At 46.5% G+C, this 27,042-nt stretch overlaps 1 non-coding gene and 1 pseudogene across 1 annotated transcript; both read right to left on the reverse strand.

Moving 5' to 3' along the window:
• Positions 1-385: 385 nt before the first annotated feature.
• LOC128570203 (plakophilin-4-like) lies at positions 386-1,559 on the reverse strand (annotated as a pseudogene).
• Positions 1,560-24,373: 22,814 nt separating this feature from the next.
• LOC128571459 (small nucleolar RNA SNORA51) lies at positions 24,374-24,505 on the reverse strand. The gene has a single exon (XR_008375868.1). It is a non-coding gene; the product is annotated as a small nucleolar RNA SNORA51 (small nucleolar RNA).
• Positions 24,506-27,042: the final 2,537 nt, after the last annotated feature.

A 27,042-nucleotide genomic window follows, 5' to 3' on the forward strand; every position in this document is an offset into this window, starting at 1 on the left:
AAAATATTTCTAAAGAAAAAAATTCAAATATTTAAACAGATATTCTGATACCACCTTTTAACATAACTTACATATATGTATAGGGGTAGACCTGGAAAATCTTTCATTAAAAAAAAAAAATCAGTGAACAGTTTAGAATGCCAACCAATTCATCTAAAATGCAAAGTATATATATTTTAAACCCTAATATTTTGAAGGGGAAAAAAACGTATCCATCACAAAAAGAGTTCTGCTGGTATGAGTTTATACAATTTTATGGAGTTAAGAATTACAGAACCTGAAAGACCCATTAACCTGAAGTTGATGATGTGAATTTTGAGATTAAAAACATGAGCTTTTTCCACATTAGCATTCTGTTTCAGCTACAGTTGCAGGAGAGATTTCCTCACTGGGCTGTATGTAGTGCGGTCACCTTGCACTCACCTGTCACGCTGGCTGGCCCAGGTGGAAACATCCTCTCATAAATGTCATACTGCTGCTGTTCAAATTGCTCCATGTCATGAACATTCCTTTGCAGTGAGGGTCCCAGATGCTATGGTAGGGCAGTCATCCCTGAGTGTTTGGGGGATGACGGCCCCACCTGGCCTTGGGATGGGGAAGCTACCAGAGTCTGTGCATCCACAAGGGTCAGCGGGGACCCTACTCTGGCGGTGGTTGGGTACTGAGGGGTTGGAGGTCTGCCGGGAGGTGACTGACCCAATCCGCCGTATCGCTGTTGGGGAGGCAGGTCTCTGTGAGTACGGAGAGACTGCCCGCTGAGCAGGTAATGTGGTGGAGGAGTATAAAGTGGGGTTCAGATGTCGGGGGTCAGTCACTGACGGAGAGCCAAATCCACTACCCAGAGAAGTTCTCAGTGACCCCGGTGAAGGAGACACGCCTGTGCTGATAACACAGGAAGGAGACTGTGCTCTCGATGGAACTGAACTAACTCTCCTCATGGCCTGACTGGCTACTGATGGCTGAACCAATGTTTGTCCTTCAGCTCTTGAATTCCTCACCAAATGGTTATTAGTTGATCCTATGAATGAATGCTGCTGTCTATTATCTGTCTTGCTCACATTCTGGCTATTGTGAAAACTCCCTGCTTCCTGGTATCCACTGTCGGAATAAGAATTCATTTGTGTTGAACTTCTTGAGTTACCCAACGATCCCTCACTTTCATGGAGAGATGTCTGTTCTGGTGAATAGAGGGTCCCTTGTTCCGGCTCTGTCCTGGTGAGATAGTTGTTAGGATGGGCAGCACCAGAAACTCTAGGTTTGCTTACACCAGTATTTGGCACATCTGTTGATCTCCAAGGAAATGACTTCTCTGTTGAGCTGGTGCTGACGATGCTTGGTGATTCTGTTCCAAGCCTACATCTTTCTAGCTGACTGGCAACAATCTGCCTTTCCACTTCTAGTTCTCGGATGAGTCGTTGAAACTGAAGCTCCTGCTCCTTCACGGAAGCTAGAATAGTGGTGGCTGTGGTCTCGGGTTCCATGCCTGGGCCAGTGGAGTCAGCGTCCTGGTGAGTCTGGGGTTGCCTCTCCACCAGTGAGGCCTGCTCAGGAGCTGGCATTCCTCTTTTAATGTTCCCATACAAGCGTGCTGTACATATTCATCAGTAAGCTTTCTAGCTTAGGCAGCGGCTGTATTCGCTCCAGGGATCAGGGACATCAGCGCTGAGGGGTCGCTGCTGCGGCACCTGAAAAAATTAAAAAAGTGTCGCGGCCAGGCGGCAGCCCGCCCCCCCCTCCCCCACCCGCCCCCTCCTTCGGACTGCTCTCCCACCACCCCCGACGGCGGCGGTGGCCAACTTGCCCCTCCACCCCTTGCCCGTGGTGCAGCCTCCGCGGCAGGCCTCGACGCCGACTCAGCCCCGGGAGCCCCCTCTACTGCCCAGAGGCCACCGCCGCCCGCCCAGCCGCCAGCCCTCCTGCCCGGCCAGCCCCTACACTTCTTTCTAATATTACTGATCTACTCAGAAAGGAAAGAACTCAGAAAATCAAATGATTACATTTTATCCTGTCTTATGTGGAATTTCTTAGCTATAACTGTAACACCTTCAGGCATTTCAGTGTCAACAGAGAGCAGCCTTACCCAGAACAACCCGTACCTTTGGTTCTCCAGGAGCGCAGACGCTGAATAAATAGTGATCTTAGTTTTTCAAAAATAGTTTGATCATATTTGTATCAGAAGTTCACATTGTTTCCACTAAATTTGGGGAGAAAGAAGCAGCAACTCTGTCCTTACCTGGCCTCTGCTAATGCTGTCACTCCTAAATCTCACACTCATTTAATCTTTCTCTTTACCTTGCGGGTAGAACTTGGCAGAACAAACAAAACTTGCAGAAAGTTAATCAAAAAAAGAGCTTTTGTTTGGTAAATTCAGCGTGGCCAAGGGGTTTGAAACTATGTTTTAAACTAAGAAGTCCAGTCAGCTAATCAGAGGAAGAGGAAGGGGAGTGGGTGGGGAGGCAGAGTGGGGAGACAGGAGAGGGGGCTGTTTGGACGTTGGGGAGAACCCGAGGCTGTGGCTGAAATCATCAACAGTGCGATTTTGAAGACCAGCTGCTGTCTGCAGGGAGCCAGCCGTGAGCCAGCAGCGTCAGGGGTCTCTTTTTCCTCGACACCCAGAATGACCTTTCAGGGTTGAGATTATCATCCCATTTTTCAAATAAGAAAACTTAGACTAGGTGGCTCGTGTGGCTCAGTGGACAGGGTGCCAGCCCCATATACCGAGGGTGGGGGGGTTCAAACCCAGCCCCGGCCAAACTGCTACAAAAATAAATACCTGGGCGTTGTGGCAGGTCTCCATAGTCCCAGCTACTTGGGAGGCTGAGGCAAGAGAATTGCCTAAGCCCAGGAGTTGGAAGTTGCTATGAGCTGTGATGTCATAGAACTCTACTGAGGGTGACAAAGTAAGACTCTGATTCTACAAAAAGAAAAGAAAAAAAGAAAACTCAGATTGAGAGAGAGAAAGAGAGACATTATGTGCCTGAGTCCACCCAGCTGGTAAAGTAGGATTTAAACCTAATATGAGAAGATGTTGACTGAAAAATAGACTTTTTCTTTGCAGTTTTTGTTTTTGGCTGGGGCTGGGTTTGAACCCACCACCTCCGGTATGTGGGGCCAGTGCCCTAATCACTGAGCCACAGGCACTGCCCTGAAAAACAGACTTTATGTTTGTATACAGTGAAAACAGAATTACTGTGGGTTTTTTAAAAAATTGATAAACTTCATTTTTAAAAGCAGTTTTAGATTCACATATTGTGAGGTTATTCTAGTTCTATAAATAAGCAATATAGTTTTTATATTAAAAAAGTAAAATTAGTTGGAATCCTTCAAACTCCCTGTAACAATCTCATGAAATTTTTGTTTTTTTGAGGCGGGGTTTGGCTCTGTCATCCCAGCATCATGGCAGCTTATGGCAGCCTCCTGAGTAGCTGGGACTATAGAGGCATGTTACTACACCAGGCTAATTTTTATAGAAGCAGGGTCTCGCTCTTGCTCAGGCTGATCTGGAACTCCAGGCCTCAGGTGATCCTCCTGCCTTGGCCTCCAAATGTACTAAGATTATAGATGTAAGCCACCGTGACTAAACTTCAGCCTTCATGCATGTTCTGTATGGTTATAAACATACATGCAATTTGAGAAAAAGCAGAGTCATATACATTTTTAAACATTCAAAAACAATTTTAATGCAAATTTTTTGCTTTCTCCTGATATCCTTCCTTTTATTACTCCCACATTTGAAAATACCATATAATATTGTCTATACCTACTCCTTTATCACAGCATACACACATATATATATGTATGTGTACGTAACCTATCCAAGGGATTGATTACCTTACCCAGGTTCCTCCCTGCACTTTTTTTTTTTAATTTTTTATTTTTTTGAGACACAGTCTCATTTTGTTGCCCTCACTAGAGTACCATGGCATCATAGCTCAAAGCAACCTCAAACTCTTGGGCTCAAGCAATCCTCTTGCCTCAGCCTCCCAGTACAGGCACCTGCCAGAATGCCCGGCTATTTTTAGAGATGGGGTCTCGCTCTGGCTCCAGCTGGTCTTTAACCTGTGGGCTTCAGCAATCGACCCACCTCAGTCTCCCAGAGTGCTGGGATTACAGGGTGAGCCACTGTGCCTGGCCCCACCCTGCATTTCACGTAACCACCTTCTGAGCAGCTCCCTCTAATGCAGCTGGGTGGATGGCGTTTATTCCTGGTACAGCAGGCCCCAAAGTGTAGGTACACCCTCCTGATGGGCATTTACTTTAGTTCCACTTTTCTGCTGCTGAGAGAGGATACCCGGGAAAAGGGAGGTCTGAGAGAACAAAGATCTCCCCAAGGAGGCTGCAAGGATACTCCTGCAAGGTCTGCTCCATGGTGACTCAGCTCTTAGGAATTTGTAGAAACTTAGCTTGTTGGGGCCTGGAAACTAACTGCTTGCTTCTACTTCTATAAAACTTCAAGCCCCGCTTCTCCAGCTTGATTTAAACTGACCAATGAGAAAGGAACCTGCTGGCTGGAACTTTTGACTAGACATAAAAGGAAAAGACTGAGCCAGTGAGGGAGCACAGCCATTCAGACTAGTCTGCCATCACTCCACCAGCTGGAATAAGGCCCTTCCTCTATTAAACATGGTGTTTGGGTGTTCTTCCTCTCCATCAGGCCTCATCTTCCTGCAACACTGCTATGCAAAAATGGTTGCAATAAATATCCTTGCACATGGTCTTATTTTGAGCTCTTAAATTTTCCCTTTCCTTCTTTTATTCTCTATATTCAGCCATCAGCTCACTCAGTTTTGTCCCCTTCCCAACTCCAGGGCTATTGCCTAGTTCAAACTTTCATAAGATCAGCCTGAACTACTGTAAAATCCTCTGAGCTATGCTTTCTGCTACAAGTTTAATTCTTCTCTTTTACATCTCTTTATCTTTCAACAATTCCTTCAGGTTCCAGGACTGTCTTTCTGATACATATGCAAATGTTGCTGAACTTTTCTGGCAGCTTCCTACCATGGAAATAGCATCCTGGGCTAAAGAGTAAGATAAAGAATCCTGTCCTGGAGAGGACAGATGGAAGCCCAGGCGCAGTCTGGATATGGAGCCGGCAGTAAGGATTGGCCACACCACCTGTCTCTCTAGACTGCCGGCCTCTGCTCAGCTCTGACTGACGATTGCCACCAGGGAATGTGGACCAGACTTGCCTATTATTATTTTTTTACAATAAACCTAGAACTCAGGATTTTAATGGAAACCTTCCAATTAAACGCCTGCGATCTGAAACTTTTGTCCTGCAGGATGGAATGTGGCCCAGGCAGCTGGCCACTCCCATCTCTCTCTGCTCCTGTCCACATCTGTCCTCTCCTCACTGATAACCACCTGCTGTTTGTTCATCCACCTGATGTCACTCAGATGTTATGAGGGTTGATTTAACTGATGCTCTGTCTCTGGAGCTGGTCAGAGTCTCAGGATATAATGAGAAAGGAAAAGCAGAGGATGACATGGAAGTGACATTAGAGGCACCCAGGTCCACCGCCTCTCCTGGTGTTGCAGGAAGACCAGGCCTGATGGAGAGAAAGAGCACCTAAACACCATGTTTATAAGAGGAAGGGCTTTATTCACCAGCTGGGAGCTCACAGCATAGAAGAATTCCAAATGGCCACGCTCCCCGACTGGCTTGGTCTTTCCCTTTCTATCGACAGTCAAAAAGTTCCATCCCACAGGCACCCTTCTCATTGGCCAGTTTGAATCAAGTGGGAGATGCTATTCCAGCCCCTACAGAACTACAGGATTTCACAGAACTTGGAAATTTCCAAGTTCCAGGAAGTTAAGTTTACAAATTCCCAAGAGCTGAGTCACCATGGAGAGGACACTGCAGGTGTATCCTTGTGGTCACCTTGAGAAGCCCTGTTCTCCTGGACCTCACCCTTCTTGGGTATCCTCTCTCACTGGGAGTTGCAGTGGTGACCTCCGTCACAAGCCACTGTGCTCTGCTCCACTGGCTGCTTCTCCAAGACCCTGGACTCGGAATTCTAGCTCTACTTCTGAGCACCTGCCCTGTGCCAGGCTACAGGTGGGGCTGCTCTCCTGCCTTTTACGTCTCCCTCTTAAACTGCTCTTCCAGGTAAGTTTTATGACACATTTTCACATGAGGGAACTGAGAGGTTAAGTTGCCCCAATCACATGGCAGTAAGTGGTAGGATTCAGGTTCAAATCTAGGTCTTTAACCCCAAACACATTTGCACTGACTGTCCTGTTGTCAGATAGCTCAGTGCCTTATCCAGGGGCCTCATAGGAGGAGAAGCCTTTGCTCTGTCACTGGATACATGATTGAAGCTGTGGTTTGAGCCTGACGAAGGTTTTCACTGAAGCTTTGCTCATGTCCTCTGCTTATTTATCACCATTTCCAGAACCAAATCCCATGTAAACATATATATATATATATATATATATATATATATATATATATATATATATATATATATATATTCTTTTCTTAGAGTCAGAGTCTTACTTAATCACCCTCAGAGTGCTGTAGCATCACAGCTCACATCAACCTCCAACATCAGTGCTTAGGCAATTCTCTTCCCTCAGCCTCCTGAGTAGCTGGGACTACAGGCACCTGCCACAACACCCAGCTATTATTTTATTGCTGTTGCAGTTTGGCTGGGGTCAGGTTCAAACCTGCCACCCTCAGTATATGGGGCTGGCACCCTATCCACTGAGCCACAGATGCCACCCAATAAATTTTTAAAAATTTATTATACACTATCTCAAAAAAATAAAAAACAAATATCTATCATGAAATTTTAAGCTCAGATTATCAATAATTCTGCCTGTTAGTCCCACCTCACACCTCTAGGAATCCCACTTTTCCAGAGTGGTCTTTCACCCCATGGAGTCCCGTCTGAGAGAACTCGTGGTGGGGTGCAGAGTTTCAGCCTTGCCTGCATGCCCTGGAGCTCTCGCCTTCCTCAGGCTTCCCGTTTATGCTTCTCTAGGGAGGTGTAGGTTAAGTAAGTTTCAGTGATTTCTGGGTAAACCCAGTTTCTTCTGGTTGTCATCTGTGCTGTGTGTGAACGACAGGTGCAAGGGGTGGCCACTCCGGATTCTGGACAGTCCGGATTCTGGCCACTCCGGATTCTGGACACTCCCGGTGCCCTTCACTTTTCTCAGGTAACAGGAGGGAAGCACCCTCAGCTGTGCTCGGTGTTGGACACACAGGAGTTGTGTGGTCCTCTGTGGGAGGTGGACACAGACAAGCATTTCCCAAACAGTGAGACCAGTTCCCAGACCAGGGCTGGTACAAATGAGAGACTGACACTGCCCTCTGGGGAGGACAGGCCCAAACGCCAGAGCTGGGGGGGCAGGGTGCTACACCAGGGCTGCTGTGGGGACAATTTTCAGATCTCTGTCAGGAATACATCACAACTCACCCCTGGGCCACACAAGAGGACAAAGTCAATGGTTATGCAGGTTTCTGGAGAGGCAGCACCTGTTCCTCTAATTAGCTGACCATTGGTGGCTTCTATGAGGATAGAAGCCATTTAGGGTAATGTCATCTTACCTTATTACATCTGCCTTGTTTCCCCAGTCGACCTTAACCTAGGGGTTAAGATTAAGATGGTTCTAAACATGTGGAACCATCCTATATAAGGAATAAAGGGGTTAGATAAAAGTTTGGGATTAAAAATTAATAGGGGAGGGGCGGCGCCTGTGGCTCAGTGAGTAGGGCGCCGGCCCCATATACCGAGGGTGGCGGGTTCAAACCTGGCCCCGGCTAAACTGCAATCAAAAAATAGCCGGGCGTTGTGGCGGGTGCCTGTAGTCCCAGCTACTCGGGAGGCTGAGGCAGAAGAATCGCTTAAGCCCAGGAGTTGGAGGTTGCTGTGAGCTGTCTGAGGCCACGGCACTCTACCGAGGGCAATAAAGTGAAACACTGTCTCTACAAAAAAAAAAAAAAAAATTAATAGGGGAGATTCCGGCCCCAGCAAGTCATGCCCCATTGACAAAGTTGAGTCATCACCAGGCCATCTGACCACAGACTGTGCAACAGCTCTTCCTGTCTTTCCATAGCTAAAACTTTCCAAGGACATTTCCGTGACAAATACAATTTAGCACCAGAGAGAGGGCTCTGCTATTTTGGTCTGAATCTCTTGGAAAATCCAGTCTAGGACAAAGGCTCAGTGGCCTTAATCATAGCTGGGCCTGACAGTGGTCACCATTGTCTTCTGCAGAGGACACAGTATCACTAATGACCCAAAATGTAACAAGAGATGTGTTCAGGGTCTCTTGGCCCCATTTCTGGGGAAACATACAAATGTCCCCATTAAGCAGGGTTTTCACAAAGGACGGGCAGTTATGAATTCTTCTGGTCAATGAGCAGAGGACTTGGGCTATGTTGGTAAAAACTTTGCTCACAATAGCCACATATTAGAAGATGAAGGTAAGGTGCACTGGGGAAAGATTCTAGAAGCTTTGTTACAAGTTTTTAAAAATTGATAACACTCCCTGCATTGCATTTTCTCCTAATATGGTAGGAGTTATATTGTACAAAGTGATTGCCCCATATGGAGACCTGGTTGGGGAACACTGGAAAACTGTAGGACCATCATAACAGGAGTGGGTTGGGATACGCTTCAGAATGGGTCTGAATCTCTCACATGGAGCTAAGAAAATATGGTGGGGGGGGACTGGACAAGGCCTGAAGAAGGAATCAGGATTAAGAGAAGCCAGAATCCTGGAACCTGATAAGCAGCAAGCTTCAGGCATTGGGACCAGATAAAGAAACACAGTGGATGCTACGGTGACCCTGAATGGGTCCAGAAATGAAGAGTGGGAGGGCAGAGGGTGAAAGGTCAGGGAGGGGCGGAGCGCCCTGGAGGTCAGCTCTATGTGAGGCTGGCAGGAAGCCAAGTGGCTTAAGGAAACCAGACCTGGGTCTAGTCCTTCTCATATAGCTGTAAGGGTCTCACTCTGACCGTGCAGCCCCCACACTCTTGCAGCTCAGCCTGCTGATGGCAGATGGGGCAAGCTGAGGCCGGGGGTGGGGGGCTCTCACCACCAGTCTGTGGCAGACAGGGCTCCCACCCTATGTTCTGGGCTTTCTCACCAACTTCCCCACACTCTGGCTGACTAGGAAACTTTAAAAGTTCAACACATACGTAGCACCTACTGTATGCCAGGCCCTGTGGTAGCTGGTGGTGTTCAAAGCAGCCCATGAATGTTACAATCTAATTGGTGAGACAGAGAGGGCAGAATTGTTACATCAGCTAAAAATTGCCAATAGATTTTAATGACACAGATAAACGCATATGTGACAATGTTACGTGTGAAGATAGCTAATAAGCAAAACCTTATACACAGTTGATCCTGAACTGCTTGGGTCCACTTAGAAGAGGATGTCTCCCAACAAAACATGATTGGAAAATATGGAAATCTTGGGCAAAACCCAGGTAGACAGAGGGCTGACTTTTCCCACAGGTTGGTGGATAGAAGGACTTGGGTGCAGCCAGGGTCCTGGAGCCAGTTCCCCTGGTATACGGAGACATGATGGTATGTGTGTCACAATTTCATTCTGTTAGAAAATTCATAGAAGCCTGAGAAATGCAGTAACTCACCACTGAACCAAGTGGCCAGGTCCTGCCTGGACCTGGCTGCGGGTCTGTGAGCGCAGGTCTGAGGGCCAGGACCGAGTTTCTGACCTATCAGCACGTCTTGCTCCGGGCCCCCCAACCCCCTCAGCTCAGTGGATGCTGAGGAAGTGACACCCCCTTCTTCTCCGGGCCCACCCCATCCACTCTGCTAGGGGCAGGGATGAAGCAGGCGGGAGGGAAGGATGGGAGAGGGGCCTGCAGGATGGCGGTGAGGCGGAGACTTACGACTCTCCTAAGTAGGACAAGTGGCCTTTTCTGGACAGATGGACACTGACACACCCTCATGCTCTGAGATTGCCCCGTGTCCCCTCCTGGCCTGGAGGTGGCCCTGGAGGCTGTGGGTCCTGGGATGGTCCGAGACCTGCTTTGGCTGGGCCGGGCAGCGCCGTCCCCCCTTCCGCCCCTTGGGCCGATGTCGGGGTCTCACAGCAGACTGGGGGCACCCTACCTCCTCTAGAGCATCTTATGACACTGTTTGAGGGGTGTCCCTAGCACAGGGACAGGCGCTTCTGGCGAGCCCCCTCTGGGGCGGTCTCGGCTCTATCCTTTCCCCTGGGTCCCCACTTCCGGCCACTCTCTGGGCAGCACCGCCTCCTCTGCGCTCTGCGCTGGCAGCTCCGGCCTCGGACCAAGGGCTCCCGCGGGCTTCGGGCAGCCGTGCCCCACCCGCGGTCCCCCCCCAACCCTGAGCGTGCAGCAGGTGGGGCGCACAGGTGAGCAGAGCTCCGGGACCCCCAGGAGCGCGCGCAGCAGGTGGGGCGCACAGGTGAGCAGAGCCCTGGGACCCGGGAGCGTCTTTGAAGGACTTTAACCACTGAGACTCAGCACCTTCCGTCCTCCGGGAACTCCCTTCCCAGAGGCTGGGTGAGCTGAGACTCCTGAAAGGTTTAATCCGAACAGCAACAGGGTTCATGTTGGGAGAGAAATGGAATTCTTTCTACTTAAGCAGTACGGGGCGGGGCGCCTTTCCTTGTCTGATTATTAGCAGATGCCATTGACAAAGGTGTAACCCCATTCTTGGAAGGTCTTCTGGGCAGGTCGCTGTGACAGTTGCCTCAGCGCACCTTCCCCTGTCACCTGGCCTCAGGGGTCAGGAGAGGAGCAGTGGGGCCGCTGAGAAAACGAGCAGGTGACACCAGGAGCCCGTGGCGGCACCTTAAACCCCAGTGAAACTGGAGTGGGGCGGGGGCCACAAAAAGGAGCCGGTGGCCTGTGCTTCCCCCTCAGCTTTTCATGCCTTTGCCTCTACTTTCGATAGTCTTGAATTTTTTTTTTTTTTCTACCAGGGCCGGGTTTGAACCCGCCACCCTCGTATATGGGGCCGGCGCCTTACCGACTTAGCCACAGGAGCCGCCCTAGTCTTGAATTTTTTAATCAGAAGACATTTTAAAGATGTAAAAATATTCCCACCTGATTGCTCTCCACACCGTCATTGATTTGAAAAGAAGCTGCTGGTTACATCTAAGTCACCCCAGTACACTTGTCTCTACAGAGGATTATAAAAGTCATAATTTGCTGCCTGGACAATTATAATTAGAATCTGCTTTATAATTAAGACAAAAAGTGAAATCCCAGCCACATAAGGGATTAGGCTTGAAAGTAGTGGCCACTCGTCCTATGGAATTTTATTCTTATTAGGAAATATCAGAGGAGTTCCCTTCCTGTGAGAACGAGTGGATGTGATAGCCTCCCCACTTTTCTTCCAGGCAGCTGGGAAACCTATATGCTTTTAAGAATCTTTTTTGTTGGGTGGTGCCTGTGGCTCAGTGAGTAGGAAGCCAGCCCTATATACCGAGGGTGGCAGGTTCAAACCCAGCCCCAGACAAACTGCAAGAAAAAAATATCCAGGTGTTGTGGCTGGCACCTGTAGTCCCCGTAACTTGGGAGGCTGAGGCAAGAGAATTGCCTAAGCCCAAGAGCTGGAGGTTGCTGTGAGCTGTGATGCCATAGCACTCCACTGAGGGCGGTAAAGTGAGACTGTCTCTACAAAAAAAAAAAAATGATCTTTTATCTTTTATGTTTTTAAATATGAAATTGTTAAGCACACGCTTGACACAGTACGTGTTATATGTTAAAATAAACAATTGCTAGTGTAAGTTTCCCTACTGAATAAATTAGTTTTCTCTACCTAATGTGCAAATATCCAACAAGAATACTGCATATTATTTTATTTTATTTTTTACAAGACAAGAGTCTCACTTTGTCACCCTCAGTAGAGTGCTGTGGTGTCACAGGTCACAGCAACCTCCAACTCCAGGGCTTAGGGCGATTCTCTTGCCTCAACCTCCCAAGTAGCTGGGACTACAGGAGCCTGCCACAATGCCCGGCTATTTTTTGTTGCAGTTTGGCCGGGGCTGGGTTTGAACTTGCCACTCTCGATATATGGGGCCCGCACCCTACCCACTGAGCCACAGGTGCCACCCAAGAATATTGCATTTTAATAGTAGGACCAGGCTAAGAATTTTTTGAGGATGAAACTACCTCATCTTAGCACAGAGTTAACTTTGCAGATTAAAAATATGAGATGGAGAGGTTAGGAAACAGGTCAAATTAGTGGTATACAAGACAATTTTAAAGCTGCATATGGGTAAAATTGATGTATGACTAGTGAAAAATATTATGACCATGGATGATTTAAACCCTGAAAAGTAGCAAGCCTTTATAAATATTCTTTACTTTCAAAGGCCAATTTGAAAAACATGTCTCCAGCCATACGCTGAGCACTGCATGAGGTTGGACAGGAAAGTGTTCCTTCGGAGGCTCCCATAATACTGCCATTTGCCCCACATTGTATTTACACACAGCACATCCATCGGAGAATTGAGATGGGTATGTCCTGGAAAAATAGCTAAAAAAATCAAAGGGGTTTTACTTTTTATTGTGATGAGAAACAGAAGTTGTGTGTTACTATAAAATAATCAACTGTGTAAGTCTACCATCTTCGACTCCCTCAAGTACTGCCAAACTTTTAAAGCAGACATGAGTTTACCTTAATTCTTGAAACTGAACTTGAAAATTGTGCTGAAGTATGCTATTTTGAATTTGGCTGTCAGTGAACTGTCTTGCCATTTATTTTCAGCATAGAATCAGAGTAGAGCTTATCCTTTAGTAATGGATTATAAAGTATTTGATAAACATATGTAAACTATTTGGCAAGTTCAAGATTTTCCTAGTGTTGAATCGCGTTGCAGAACGTTTGGGGGACTATTTAGCAGTGCTGTGGGCCACGGTGCAAGTGTGCTGGTGCTTCGACTGTTTTTGGAAAACCACCCGCCAAAACATTGTTTGGCTGGAGACAGTATTATCAGCTCTCCGTTCATCAGGATGGGCTCAGTGGTCTGTAAGTGGGTTTTCTAAACGTAATAAATTCCATATGTGACAACTATTTTGTATATTATTATTAGCCAGTTAGACATTCCCCCCTCTATGGAATCCCACAAGTTTTAAAAAAATAACATCTATTCCACAGCTGGGTGAATGTAAACGATGTAAACACCTGCGTAGATTTGCGTTATTGGGCTAGCTTTGCCATCTGATGGTAGTAACGTGGATAGCAGGCGCATTCCTACCCCGGAAAGACTAGGAATGATCCTTGATGGGTAAATTTCTGGTACTTGTGTTTTCTGGTTTGTGGTTTACCGCAGGACTTTACAGCTGAAAGAGATCTTAGACATTTTCTAGTCCAACTCAATAGTTAAGAAGGACCATCAAAGATTGTTTTTTAAATAAAGGCTTTGAAAGCCGGGCATGGTGGCACACACCTGTAGTCTTAGCTGCTTGCCAGCCAGAGGTGGAAAGATCCCTTGAATCCAGGAGTTCAAGGTTGCAGTGAAGAATGTTCACCCCTCTGTTCTCCGGATGGGGTGACAGATTAGAGGCCCTGCCTCTAAAAAGATTAAAAAAAAAAAAAAAGCTTTGAGGTGATGCATAGCAGGGTAAGCCCCAGGTGTGTGTTTGCTGATAACCAAATTTATCAACCCTAGTTCCCTTTCCTGTGTTTCTCTAGAATTACTACTACTTTACCACTATGAAGTGGTATCACCATCTTCTGATTTTAGTTTTAAAACTGCATGTCAAATTTTCCTTAAAAAGAACTTCATTGATGACTTTACATCCTTCGTATTAACCTGGATGGACGTGGAAGACATTATTCTTAGTAAAGCATCACAAGAATGGAGAAGCATGAATCCTATGTACTCAATCCTATGTACTCATTTTGATATGAGGACAATTAATGACAATTATGGTTATGGGGGGGAAACAGAAAGAGGGAAGGAGGGAGGGGGGTGGGGCCTTGGTGTGTGTCAGACTTTATGGGGGCAAGACATGATTGCAAGAGGGACTTTACCTAACAATTGCAATCAGTGTAACCTGGCTTATTGTACCCTCAATGAATCCCCAACAATAAAAAAAAAAAAAGAACTTCATTGATGGGCAGCACCTGTGGCTCAAAGGGGTAGGACGCTGGTCCCATATGCCAGAGGTGGCGGGTTCAAACCCAGCCCTGGCCAAAAAAAAAAAAAAAAAAACAGGAAAGAAAAAAAAAAAAAAGAACTTCATTGATGTTTTGAGTCACATGAAGCTCTCTTTTCCACTTTATATCACTCTTACAATTTCTTTCTTTCTAAACACCGAGCACGTACAATTTTATTCTATTTCATTGTTTGAGTCACTATTTCTCTCTGTTTCCTGGGGCTAGAGTGCAGTGGTGTCACAGTGCAGACAATTTCAGAAACTAGATTCTCACCTTTACAAATAATCACCCATTTCTACCGTAATAAATCATTAAAAACATAGTGTCTAACAACAACACAAATTTATTATCCACCTGGAGTTCAGAAGTCTGAAGTGGGTCAGTAGGACTATTCCTGTGGAAGTTCCAGGAGAGAACTGTTCCTTACCTTTGGTGGCAGTAGAGGCTGTCCACCCTTAGACTGGTGGCTCTGTGTCACTCCGACCTCCATTCCGGTTCACAGTTCTCTCACTCTTAACCCGCCGGCCCCTTCCTTAAGGAGGCCTGCGATTCCATTGGACCCACCTGGATAACCCAAGCTTCCCTCCTCATCTCAAAATCCCTAAGCTAATCACATTAGCACAGTCTCTTTCACTGTGTAAGAAACATACTCACAGGTTCTGGGGATGAGCATGTGGATAATTTTGGGAGGCATGGGCTGCTATGGGCCTGTCACGTGGTGAGGCTCAGGTGGGAAGGGAAGCCTGGCAGGGTGCCACATAGTGAGGGACAGGCAGGAAGGGAGGCCTGGGCTGGTGCCACATAGTGAGGGATAGGCGGGAGGGAGGTCTGGGCTGGTGCCATGTGGTGAGGGACAGGCGGGGAGGGAGGCCTAGGCTGGTGCCACGTGGTGAGGGTCAGGCATGGAGGGAGGCCTGGGCTGGTGCCACGTGGTGAGGGATGGGCTGGAAGGGAGGCCTGAGCTGGTGTGGGCCTGCTGTGTGGTGAGGGACAGGTGAGGAGGGAGGCCTGGGCTGGTGCCACATAGTGAGGGATAGGCGGGAGGGAGGTCTGGGCTGGTGCCACGTGGTGAGGGACAGGCGGGGAGGGAGGCCTGGGCTGGTGCCACGTGGTGAGGGAAAGGCGGGGAGGGAGGCCTGGGCTGGAAGGGAGGCCTGAGCTGGTGTGGGCCTGCTGTGTGGTGAGGGACAGGTGAGGAGGGAGGCCTGGGCTGGTGCCACGTGGTGAGGGACGGGCTGGAAGGGAGGCCTGAGCTGGTGTGGGCCTGCTGTGTGGTGAGGGACAGGTGAGGAGGGAGGCCTGGGCTGGTGCTTGTTGCCTGGTGAGGAAAGCTGCTGGGTAGAGATCCTTGCTACAATTGTCAGCATCTCCATTTTCATCCATGTACAGAAGAAATATTTAATTTGAAATATTTTTAATATATTGGCCAACCATCTGATCTGCCCTGCCTAATCTAGACTATAAACTTCTCAAGTTAAAAATAAAAAACAGAAAACAAAAGAGGGGCTGAACCTCAAGAACATAACTCTGTCATGTCATAGTAAACTTCTGTTTGCTCCAGATGTGTGCTCCCCAGCCCTGGGCCTGTTAGGAACTGGGGCACACAGCAGGGGTGAGCAGCTCGGCTTCAGTGAGCCAAGTTTCATCTGTATTTACAACTGCTCTGGTCACTCACCACTGCCTGAGTTCCAGCTCCTGCCACATCAGATTCTCACAGGAGCGTGAGCCCGACTGCACACCGCTGTGCACTCCTTATGAGAATCTAACGCCCTTCCTTACTAGTCCATGGAAGAATTGTCTTCCGATTGAAACCAGTTCCTGGTGCAAAGGTGGGGGACTGCTGCTCTAGACAGTCTCATTCAAAAGTCAGGTTTTTCTTTCACTGTAATTCACTCTCTTAGAGTAACTATTTTGACATCAACTTTTGTCTTTTTAGGCTGTGGGTCTGATACAGTTCCAGAATTCCTAATGTAGATCCAGGCTATAAATAAGATGTGGAAATACAACTTAAGTCTTTTGTGGCTGGGTGATGTTTAATCGTACTCAAGTTTAACAGCAATGAAAAAGATACACAACAGAGCCACTGATATTCATAGACGTGAGTAATTAGGAAAGCATTCATTTGGGAAGTTTCTAAAATGAAGCTGTCCTTGAACAAAGAAAAGCAGAATTTTATAGTGAGTTGGAAACTATCTTGAAATAAAAATATTTGACTATAAAACTGACTTTTTAGAAAACTACAGGTTCTCTCATTTTGGCTTATACGACAGCCTATTTTAAAGTGTTACTAGTTCACCCATTAAGGTAGAACATTAATTGTAAAATCTATACGTGTACTATGTCCTGAGCTCGGTAGTAATTCTTTGCAGGTATCACCTCATTTAATCTCCCAGTGGACATTAGGAGTGGGAGATTAGCCTTGTCCCCACTTTGCAGATGAGGAAGGAACAGGCCACGTGCTGCAGGTGGCCATGCAAAGAGAGCCTGGAAGTGGAGCCTGAGTCTTCTCCCTCCCTGTTCTGTACCTAAGGCCCCAACGCTAGTCCATATGCACATATTCTGGAAGCTGTCAGCAGCACAGTTCTAAGAAATCATAAATAAACAACAAGAGGATGGAAACAGTGAGCTGTCTCCTGTGGGGGTGTGTGGCCACTTCTGTTAGCAGACATGTTAATGCACACACTGGGATGACGTCTGTAGGTCCATCACAGAGCATACATTTTCGCTGTGGATGAATCTCATCTCTCTTCATGAGCACCTGGGACCAGCTGTATGTGTGCTGACCCCTCCCCGCCGTCTTGTCTTCAGGACCTTCCCTGCCCCGGACTAGCTGCGCATGTCCTGACCCCCGCTGGGGACTGAGGGCTGCCACTGCACTTCTGCTAACCAGAACTGGAATTCAAAGCCCCAAATCAAAGGTATTTGGACCTTGACAGTGAAGGTCACAATTGTAATGGAAGACGAGAAAAAACAGGGTCTGGGGGTCGAAAAGGACTTCAGAGCTTTCAAAATGTCAATGCTGGTGCCCCACCAGCTGGGCCTCTGCCCGCTTAGGTGGGCAAGTGAGAGCTTTGGAATGAAGGGCATGTGTGGATGGACGGTCCTTTATTGTTGCATTGACATTTTACCACAAGACAAACTTAGATTTTCCAAAAGAAAGTGCCCTTAAGCGTTTGTCCAATTTTAAATTACAGGGCAAATTAGACAGGCTGACTAAACTGTGTCCTCTTATTATTGGGATTCTGAGGCTGCATTATCCAGCTCTGCCCTGCCCAGGGCCAAGGAAAGATGTGGGCAAGGCTGGTCTTGCAGTGGTGCCCGAGACAGAGCTCCCTCAAAGGACAGGGCTTCAGAGACAAGCAGCTGTCACTAGAAAGCCAGGTCAGCCGCTGTCCCCAGGAAGGCTGCCTTCCTGCCTTTGGGGTGAGGCTCAAGCTGCTGCACCAGGGCCTCAGGCACCACCGAGGAGCAGGGGCATCACAGTGGGGAGACCCCCCACCTCCCTCAGGAGAGTGTCTATCAGTAGGCTCAGGCTGGACAATGAGCATTTTCGACGAGCTCCAAGGGGACGTCAGTGCTCCTCCTGGTCAGGGATCTGAGACCCAGAGGTCCAGTCTTCCTTTGGTGAGCAACCAGGATTTGGGCTCTGAGCCACCATTCTCACCTGCTGTGAGAATGTTCACCTGAGTACACACTTGGTGGGAAATGAGGCCTATGTCACTGGTATTATCATTTGGTTTAAAAGGGACTGATGGTATTGACAATTTCCAAAGTATTGGCTGAGGTCTCTGACGAGAATAACAGATTTAAAAATCAGTGGGAGGCTCAGCACCTGTAGCTCAGTGGTTAGGGCACCAGCCACATGGCCCGGAGTTGGGGGTAAGAACCCAGCCAGGGCCTGCTGGACAACAATAACAACAACAACAACAACAACAATTAGCCAAGCATTGTGGCAGGCGCCTGTAGTCCCAGCTACTTGGGAGGCTGAGCAAGAGAATCGCTTAAGCCCAAGATTTTGAGGTTGCTGTGAGCTGTGACGCCACGGCACTCTACCTTGGGTGACATCGTGAGATTCTGTCTCAAAAAATAAATAAATAAAAATTAGTGTGAGAGATAAGCATCCAAAAATGAAATTATACTTGAATACAATTCAATTCTAATGGGGCTTTTCCTCCCCTCCCCTCTCGTTTCCTTTTTTTTTTTTTTTTTTAGAGATGGGGTCTCACTCTTTCACCCAGGCTGGAGTGTAGTGGGAGGATCATAGCTCACTACAGCCTTGAATCCTGGGCTCAGGTGATCCTCTCGCCTCAGGCTTGTGAGTCACTGGGACTAACAGGCGTGCACCACACCTGATTTGATTGGCTTTCTTAAAAGTCTGGCTACAGAATTATCACATGGGGCACATGTGTTATTGAGTACGGAAATTCTGTTTGAAATCTGTATCCTAGTTCGATGATATGTATAGTAAAATATTGTCATGTTATTTATCACTTAATATTTACATTCTGTCTTTCTGATCCCTAAGTAGCTAAAAAGTTGCAAGACTAAATTAAATAATACAGGAAAAAAAAAAAAACAGGGGAAATAATACCACTATTTAGACATCCACAATTTTACCTGGGGAAGCCTTTGACCTGGTGATCACCCTCAGGTCGTTAAAGTCAGGTGTCACACAGAGTGAGCGTCTACACAGGTGGCTATAAAATCTGTGTGGGATTTAAAGTAGTGTGCAATTTAAAACTGCACGTGAACTTTATGGTCACCTGTCTCCTGATGTGGGTCTTCAATAAGATCATATATTATTACTATTTTTTTAAGAACTTTTTTTTTTTTTTTTTGAGACAGAGCCTCAAGCTGTCACCCTGCGTAGGGTGCTGTGGCATCACAGCTCACAGCAACCTCCAAATCCTGGGCTTAAGTGATTCTCTTGCCTCAGCCTCCCAAATAGCTGGGACTACAGGTGCCCACCACAACACCCGGCTATTTTTTGGTTTTAGTTGTCATTGTTGTTTGTCAAGTCCGGGCTGGATTATAACCCTTCAGCTTAAAATGATGCCTTAGCCACTAGAGGTATAGGTGCCGAGCCTACTATATATATATATATTTATATATATATATATATTTTTTTTTTTGAGACAGCTGTTGCCCTGGGTAGAGTGCTGTGGCATTATAGCTCACAGCAACCTCCAAGTCTTGGGCTCGAGTGATTCTCTTGACTCAGTTTTTCTATTTTTAGTAGAGACAGGGGGTGGGGGGTCCTCAATTTTGCTCAGGCTGGTCTCCAACTCCTGAGCTCAAGCAATCCACCCATCTTGGCCTCACAGAGTGCTAGGATTACAGGTGTGAGCCACTGCACCCAGCCAATTAAATCATATGTTAAGTACATAAAGGACAACTGTTGTCTAAGGGGCTAAATGAAGAACCAATTAAAAAATGTTTTCCACCCACAAAACACTCCCTTGATTAAAATTTTTCTAAGAACCACACCCTTGTACTTTTGGCACTATGGAAGGCTGAGGCAGGTGAATCGCTTGAGCTCAGGAGTTCAAGGCCAGCCTGAGCAAGAGCAAGACCCTGTCTCTAGTAAAAATAGAAAAACTAGTTGGGTGTTGTGGTGGGCTCGTATAGTCACAGTTATTTGGGAGTCTGAGGCAAGAGGTTTGCTTGAGCCCAAGAGTATGAGGTTGCTTTGAGCTATGATGCATGACACTCCACCAAGGGCAACAGAATAAGACTCTGTCTCAAAAGAAAACAAAAATATATATAGTCAAGAACATATATTATATATATAGTCAAGAACATAATTTTTCATCTTGGGAACTACAATATTAAGGGCTCAGTATTGTTACCACATTATGAGACTTTTTCATTACAATTAAATCAAAATGATGAAATATTCTTTGTAAAAATTGCATAGAAGATGAAAGAAACCATTAATTAATATAATTACTGCTTTGTATAAATTCAAATTTGCAGTGGTGATGTTTAGAAGATATTGGGACATGAGTACAGGCTTTCCCCTAAAGTATGTACTTGTATTGATTTTTAAAAACAATATCAACACTATCTACAGAAGAATACTTTCCTTAAAATAAAAGGAATTACTAGCTTTTTAGCAAGTACTACAGTCTAATTTTAATCAGAATCAACATTACCCAGCATACAAGTATGAGCAGATAAAAAAATGAAAACTGCAATACTTGTATATAATTTTGTTGATGCCAAGTCACGATAAAGATTATTCTAAACTTGCTTAATATTCTCAAATGTATAATGGCTCAAATTAATTATGTTATGTTACAGTGGATACATCATGTTTAAACAATACATAGGTTAATGTAGTATACATTTTTGTTTTAATAAAAGAATGTTACTCTTTTGTTAATAAAATCGTGCACTTGGATATGTTGAAATAAACTCCCATATCCAGGAATGCTGTTTTCAACTCTGCGTCCCAGCCGACCGTGGCCTGTGTGCACCCAGGCTGCAGCTGCTGCTAATATCCTGCATTCACTTTATCCCTGCAAAGAATTCCTGTTGGAAAGCATCAAGAGTGAAGATATCATAGGAATAATCTAACCTTGAATTGCTTCTGCTTTATACAAAGTACAAATCATTTACTAAGCCTTCATATTTTAACTACTAGTAAAAAATATTTTAACTATCAGAGCAGAGCTGACCAATAATGCTGACACGTGTGAAACTGCTGCTCCAAAGAGGGCCACCACTACCTGCACCTCAGGCCATGCCTGATGAACACCACTCTTCCTAAATAGATCCCCCCACATGCCAAAGAGCCCCCAGAAGAGGGCTAGAAGATGTGAGGTATGAGGTACTGTGTAACTTACCAAGTACTGGCCTCTCTAACAGTATCTAAACAACACAGAAGCACCACTTGCAGGGCATGAGACCTGTGATGAGAAGGGACTACACTCCAATCACTATCACGTTTTCCCAGGGACCAACCTGGAACCACAGCCTGTGCTCCATAGATTCCTACAACTACCTTTAATGTACAGTGAAAGCCCACACCAAAATTATTTTGTATGTTGCTTTGCTTAGACGGTGGTTGTGAATGTAGTTTTTTTTCTTTTGAGACAGTCTCACTCTGTGCCCTGGATAGAGTGCTGTAGCATCGTAGCTCACAGCAACCCCAACATCTTGGGCTCAGGAGATCCTCTTGTCTCAGCCTCCCGAGTAGCTGGGACTACAGGTGCCTGCCACAACTCCCGCCTAGTTTTTCTATTTTTAGTAGAAAAACTTGTGTGCTCAGGCTGGTCTCAAACTCCTGAGCTCAGGTGATCCACCCACCTCAGCCTCCCAGTGTGCTGGGATTACCTGTGTGAGCTACTGCGCTGGGCTCTCCAGCTCACAAATTTGTTTGTTAAATGCATCTTTCTCACTTTGGCATAGAATGACCTGGGCTGGACTTTCTTTTTATGACCAGAGGTCCCATAAAAACTGAAGCAGATCAATAGCAGACTGACCCATTTATTTATTTCTAAGACTTCTGGTTTTAGACCATTATCCAGTGATTTGCAGGGACCATCACATCAGCTTGGGCTGTAAACCCTGGATAACACACAATTTCCACAAAGGAACATGTCCTGAGCTCTGTGCTAGACATTTGCACTGTAGAGGCGAGGAGTTTACGTGATCCCTGCTTTTAAGGAGTCAAGTGTGAGGACAGTCAGCTGGACATCTGCTGTCTTTATTTCAAAATTATTTGGAAATAAGGTTGTAGGAGATCCAGGGAGGAGGGGATGTGGCTTAGGCCACAGAGTAACCCAGTTTTCTGCAGCCCCTGGCACTGGGCTGTTAGGGGAGGGAGGTGGAGGAGGCCAGTGGGAGTGGGACAAGGGAGGCTAGGGAAAAACAATCTTCTGAACTTGGAGTCTGAAGAAGCCAGCTTAGCTGTGTTTATCTAACATCAGTCAACTGGAAGCCAGGTGAAAATGAGAGCTCTCGCTTGGTGATGGTGCACTGAGGACCCAAGGCCTCCAGGAATGGTAAGTAACACTTAAAAAAAGCCACCATTGTAACTTCTATTTCTTTAAGGACAAAATAGAAGATCAAAATGGGAAATCTGCTGTTTTGGCTGGTTTTTTTTTTTCACCCCTGGGTGGGCACTCCCTGATGGGTCTGACACAGAAGAGGATTTCAAGTGGCATTTGAGTAAAGTGCCCCGGATCATCAGTGACCAGACCGTCCAGCTGCCAAGCCCCACCTTCCAGGCGTACGCGTGGGCAGCGGTGTCCAGAGCGTGTGGCCTCACGAGCCAGCAGGAGCTCGGGGCTCACAGCCTCTCGGAGCTGGAGGATCACCTGTCCTACGAGACAGTCTTCAAAAACGGCACCAGGACCTTGACCAGGGTGAAGGTCGAGGGCCTGGCCCAGGAAGGGGCTCGGAATGCCAGCAGGGGGCGCGCGCCGGCCCGGAGGCGGTGGCAGGTGTTCGGGAATGACAGCAGGTTCAGCATCGTGGACTGAAGGTTCTCGACCAGCTTCCCGTTCGGCAGCGCCATGAAGCTGTCAACGGGCTGCAGCGACATCCTGGTGTCCCCACAGCACGCGCTGACCGCGGCCCACTGCATGCACGACGGGCAGGAAGGACTACGTCCGCGGGTGCCCGAGGCTCAGGATCGGGGTGCTCAGGGCGAGGGTCCGAGGCGCCGGTAGGAGGCGGCGGGGTCCCCGGAGGAGCGGGAGCGAGACCGGGGATGACCGTCCGGGGGCGCCACGGGCCGGGGAGGGCGCAGGCGCGGGGCGCAGGCCCCGGGCGACGCCTTCCAGCGGACGCGGGTGGCGAGCACGCAGGTGCTGCGAGGCTTGGCGCAGGCGGGTGGCGCGGCCCCGGGACTGGACTTCGACTACGCACTGCTGGGGCTGCGGCCGGCGGCACATGTTGCTGGGAGTGAGCCTGGCCGCTCCCGGCTGCCCAGCGGCATGATCCACTTCTCGGGCTTCGACTGCGACAGGGACGGCCAGCTCGTCTACCGCTTCTGCAGCGTGTCCGACGCGGCCGGCGACTTCCTCTACCAGCACTGCGACACCCAGGCGGGATCAGCGGGCACCGGAGTCTACCTGCGCCTGCGGGACCCGGACAGCAAGACCCGGCGGTGCAAAGTCATCGCCGTGTACTGGGGGGGCCCCCAGCAGGTGCGCGTGCACGGCGTCGCCCGGGACTACAACGTGGCGGTGCGCGTCACGCAGCTCAAGTTCGCGCAGATCTGCCGCTGGGTGGGTGTCGACGCCGCGCGCTGTGCCTACGGCTGACCACGGGCAGTGCGGGGACTGCGGTTCTGGGGATGACCGCAACGCGGCGGCTTCCCGGGACAAGTCTCCACCCGCCACCCCGAACCCTGCCCGTAGCATTCAACGTTTTTACAAATGTATTGTTTCCAAAATTAGAAGATTTTCATATCTTTAAAAATGTGTAGGTGCCAATACTGAAAGCAGGTGGTACTTTGGTGCCGAGGATGTGCTCTTTCTGGGTGTCAGGAATGGGGAAAGTTTCGTTTACTTATGCTTTCTTAAAAATTAGACACTTTAAAACTTCCACCCGGTGCTAGAAATGGACGTATTCTCAGGGCCCCACTCTACAAGAATCTAGCGGGTGCCAGTCGCATTAAATGTGAAGGTGCATGAGCAGAGACAGGTGTTGACACAGTCAGGGTCAGCCCTGGACGCCTACTCCGAGACGGTGCCGGTGGCCTCGTGCCCCAAAGTATGTCTTCGGGGTCTGAGAAATCTAGTGGGTTTTATTTTTTTTTTTAAATTTTCAAAAATAAAAAAGCAGAAGAAACAGCAAGCTTTATAAACAAAACCATTAACTATTTTACTGCCTTGAGGAAAAGCAATATGCAGTGTGTATTATTTTAAAATAGGTAAAATACTTTGTTCTATGAAATGAACCTAGTTTATAAATAGAGAAGCTGGGACATTTGGGGATCTCAAATGTCTTTTTTACTTAAAATGAGGATTTCTCATGTATGCATAGGAAATGATCCTATATTCAAAACATCGTTTTGTGGTATACTTTCTATTAGGTGCGAGGTGCTGTATTTTTTGGACAAGGAATTCTATAATCTATAACTTTTTCTGCTTGAGAAAGTTCACCTTTCTTCACTAGGGCCATAGGCATGTTATTTTGGGGACTTCTCCAATTAGTAGTTTTAGATATATTCTTTCCTAAAAATGAATAAAGATTACAAATATGAGTTTTTTGTTTGTTTGTTTGTTTTTGTTTGTTTGTTTTTCCATGTTCCCCCATTCACAATACAGACCATGAAAGGGGCCTGGGCTGGGGTGTACATAGGGTAGGTTTATTCTGCCTCCTCTTTCTATACAGTCAGTGTAAGAACACAGCCTGTGGTAAGCACCAGGAGGTCCAAATATGAGTTTTTAAAGAAGATTCTGGTTATTTTCCTGGGTGACTCTGGCCACGCAGCATGAGCCGTGTTTGCCCTGGGAGAAAACACGGACAGGCACCAGTGTGGACAGACAGGTGCCGATGACTGTAAGTGGGGCAGTTTGGGGCGTTGTGTTTGAAGAGTTCCAGTGATCCATCAATCAAGGCACCCTAAAATTCGGAACTGCAGGATGATTTCTGGTGTGCTCTTTCTGGAAGTTTCTTGGGCCACATTCTCTTTTCCCATGATACACTCAAGTCCCTGATTCTACTAGGATTCAAATTTATTTTACTTATTACTATTTTTTAATAGTGGGGAGCTATATTCTTGACTAGCATGCAAAGGGGTATTTGAGTATATTATGATAAATGATTTTATAAGTGGCATCCAAAATAGCTGAACTTCAAAGCAAATGTTCATTTTTAAATAATGTGAACCTGTTAAAAATCATTTAATAAAGAGATCGTATTGTCACATTTCAATCCCTATCTTACTAATAGTCAAACTTGTATTTATGTTACTGACATCCTGTACATATATTCATACACTGATGAGTGTGTGTGCTCTCAGGCGTGGTACAGGGAAGAGGAATGCTTTGAAAAAAGAAAGTTGCCTGTGGCCAGTGTCTTTTTTTTTGGCTAGGGCTGGGTTTGAACCCGCCACCTCCAGTGTTTTCAACCTTTCTTATCTCACAGCTAGAACACATCTGATCTCACACTAGAACCTCTAGTTAAACTTCCATGGCACACGTAAATTATGTTGATCCTCCTGCCCCCCCAAAAGAGTAAAAAAATATACTTACTATGCTTTGAACTTGTTTCAAAAATAATTTAACTGATGATCTTTAAAAATTTTGTGGCACATCTTGAGATCCTCTCGCCGGTTGAAAATCTCTGCTCTTAGATTTTGCTCAGCCCAGTTCCTGCTCGTTTTTCTTATTCCTCTCTATAGGCTACACTTACTTTCATCAGTAATTTGTAAGACACCACACCATTAACATTTCACTGATCTAGAATTTCCTTTTCTGATAATTTCAAGTCTCTGAAATATAACAAAAATGTTGAGTAAAAAATTGTGTCTTCTGAATAACCAAAATAGGCACCACAAAATTATTTTTACTCTGAAAATAGTCTTAACAAGTGTAGTTATCTGCTCTCTCAAAGTAAAATTAGAGGCTGCTGCTGATACAAGTCCAGGGCAGTCCCAGTGCAGGGGGGTGGGCATAGAGAGAGGACTGAGCTGCTGACCAGAGGACACGTGTACCGGGAAATAAATAAGCCCTGTAGAGAAGAGCAGCTCATGTGCTCTCAGTGGTGTGTGGGAGCTGAACAGGAAAAACAGCTGATCTCCTGGAGTCAGAGGATGGAGGGATGGTTCCCAGAGGGAGGGGAGGGGATGAAGAGGGGGTGGTTAATGGTATAAAATATAGTTATAAAATATATGTAATGATACATAACTATATTAATAGCTAATATAATTAGAAGGAACAATATTTGATAGCACAACCAAGTGACTACAATCAACAAGTAAGAGCATACTATAAAATTACTAGAAGAGCAGAATTTGAATGTTCCTCACACAAAGACATGATTAATGCTGGAGGTGATGGATACCCAATTACCCTGATTTGATTAATTCACTTTGTATATCTGTATCAAAATATTACATGTGACCTTTAAAGGTAAACAACTATTATGTACCCATAATAATTAAAAATAAAACATTAAGAAAAATGGAATCATACAATATGAAAAAATACAGGTATGCAAGAACTACAGAATTATATTAATAGTAGTTTGGAGCTTCTGAGTTTGAGCAAGTCCTCTATAAACTATACCAGCCTGTGAGGGCATACCAATCTATGCTATGTTTATATGATGACTGGATAATCAACACAAAATTATGCTCAGTAAGAGTTCTGGAAGGCGTTATAGGAACATTTTCGACAAAAAAGCTAACCATTTTTTTTTTTAAATAGCCTTGTTTAAAATAAGAGAAACAGTGGTGAACAGAATTAACTTGGTTTGCACTCAAATGAAATTCTATGCCCAAAAGTTAAGAAAAAAATCCTTCCTAAATATTTTACTAAGCCCGTCAAATTCTTTTTTTTTTTTTTTTTTTTTTTGTAGAGACAGAGTCTCACTGTACCGCCCTCGGGTAGAGTGCCACACGGCTCACAGCACCCTCCAGCTCTTGGGCTTAAGCGATTCTCTTGCCTCAGCCTCCCGAGTAGCTGGGACTACAGGCGCCCACCACAACGCCCGGCTATTTTTTTGTTGCAGTTTGACCGGGGCTGGGTTTGAACCCGCCACCCTCGGCATATGGGGCCGGCGCCCTGCTCACTGAGCCACAGGCGCCGCCCACCCGTCAAATTCTTAACAGTTAAAATATATTTGAGTATTTTGAAGGCTGACGTGTTATTGAAAGTTCAGACAGCTGTGTTCAATTTTTGCACACACAGACACAGCAAATCTGGTCTAATAAGAAAAAATGAAGACTTCAGAATAAAATACCTT

This window comes from Nycticebus coucang, chromosome 18, assembly GCF_027406575.1.
Source record: "Nycticebus coucang isolate mNycCou1 chromosome 18, mNycCou1.pri, whole genome shotgun sequence".
NCBI classification, from domain to species: Eukaryota; Metazoa; Chordata; class Mammalia; order Primates; family Lorisidae; genus Nycticebus; species Nycticebus coucang.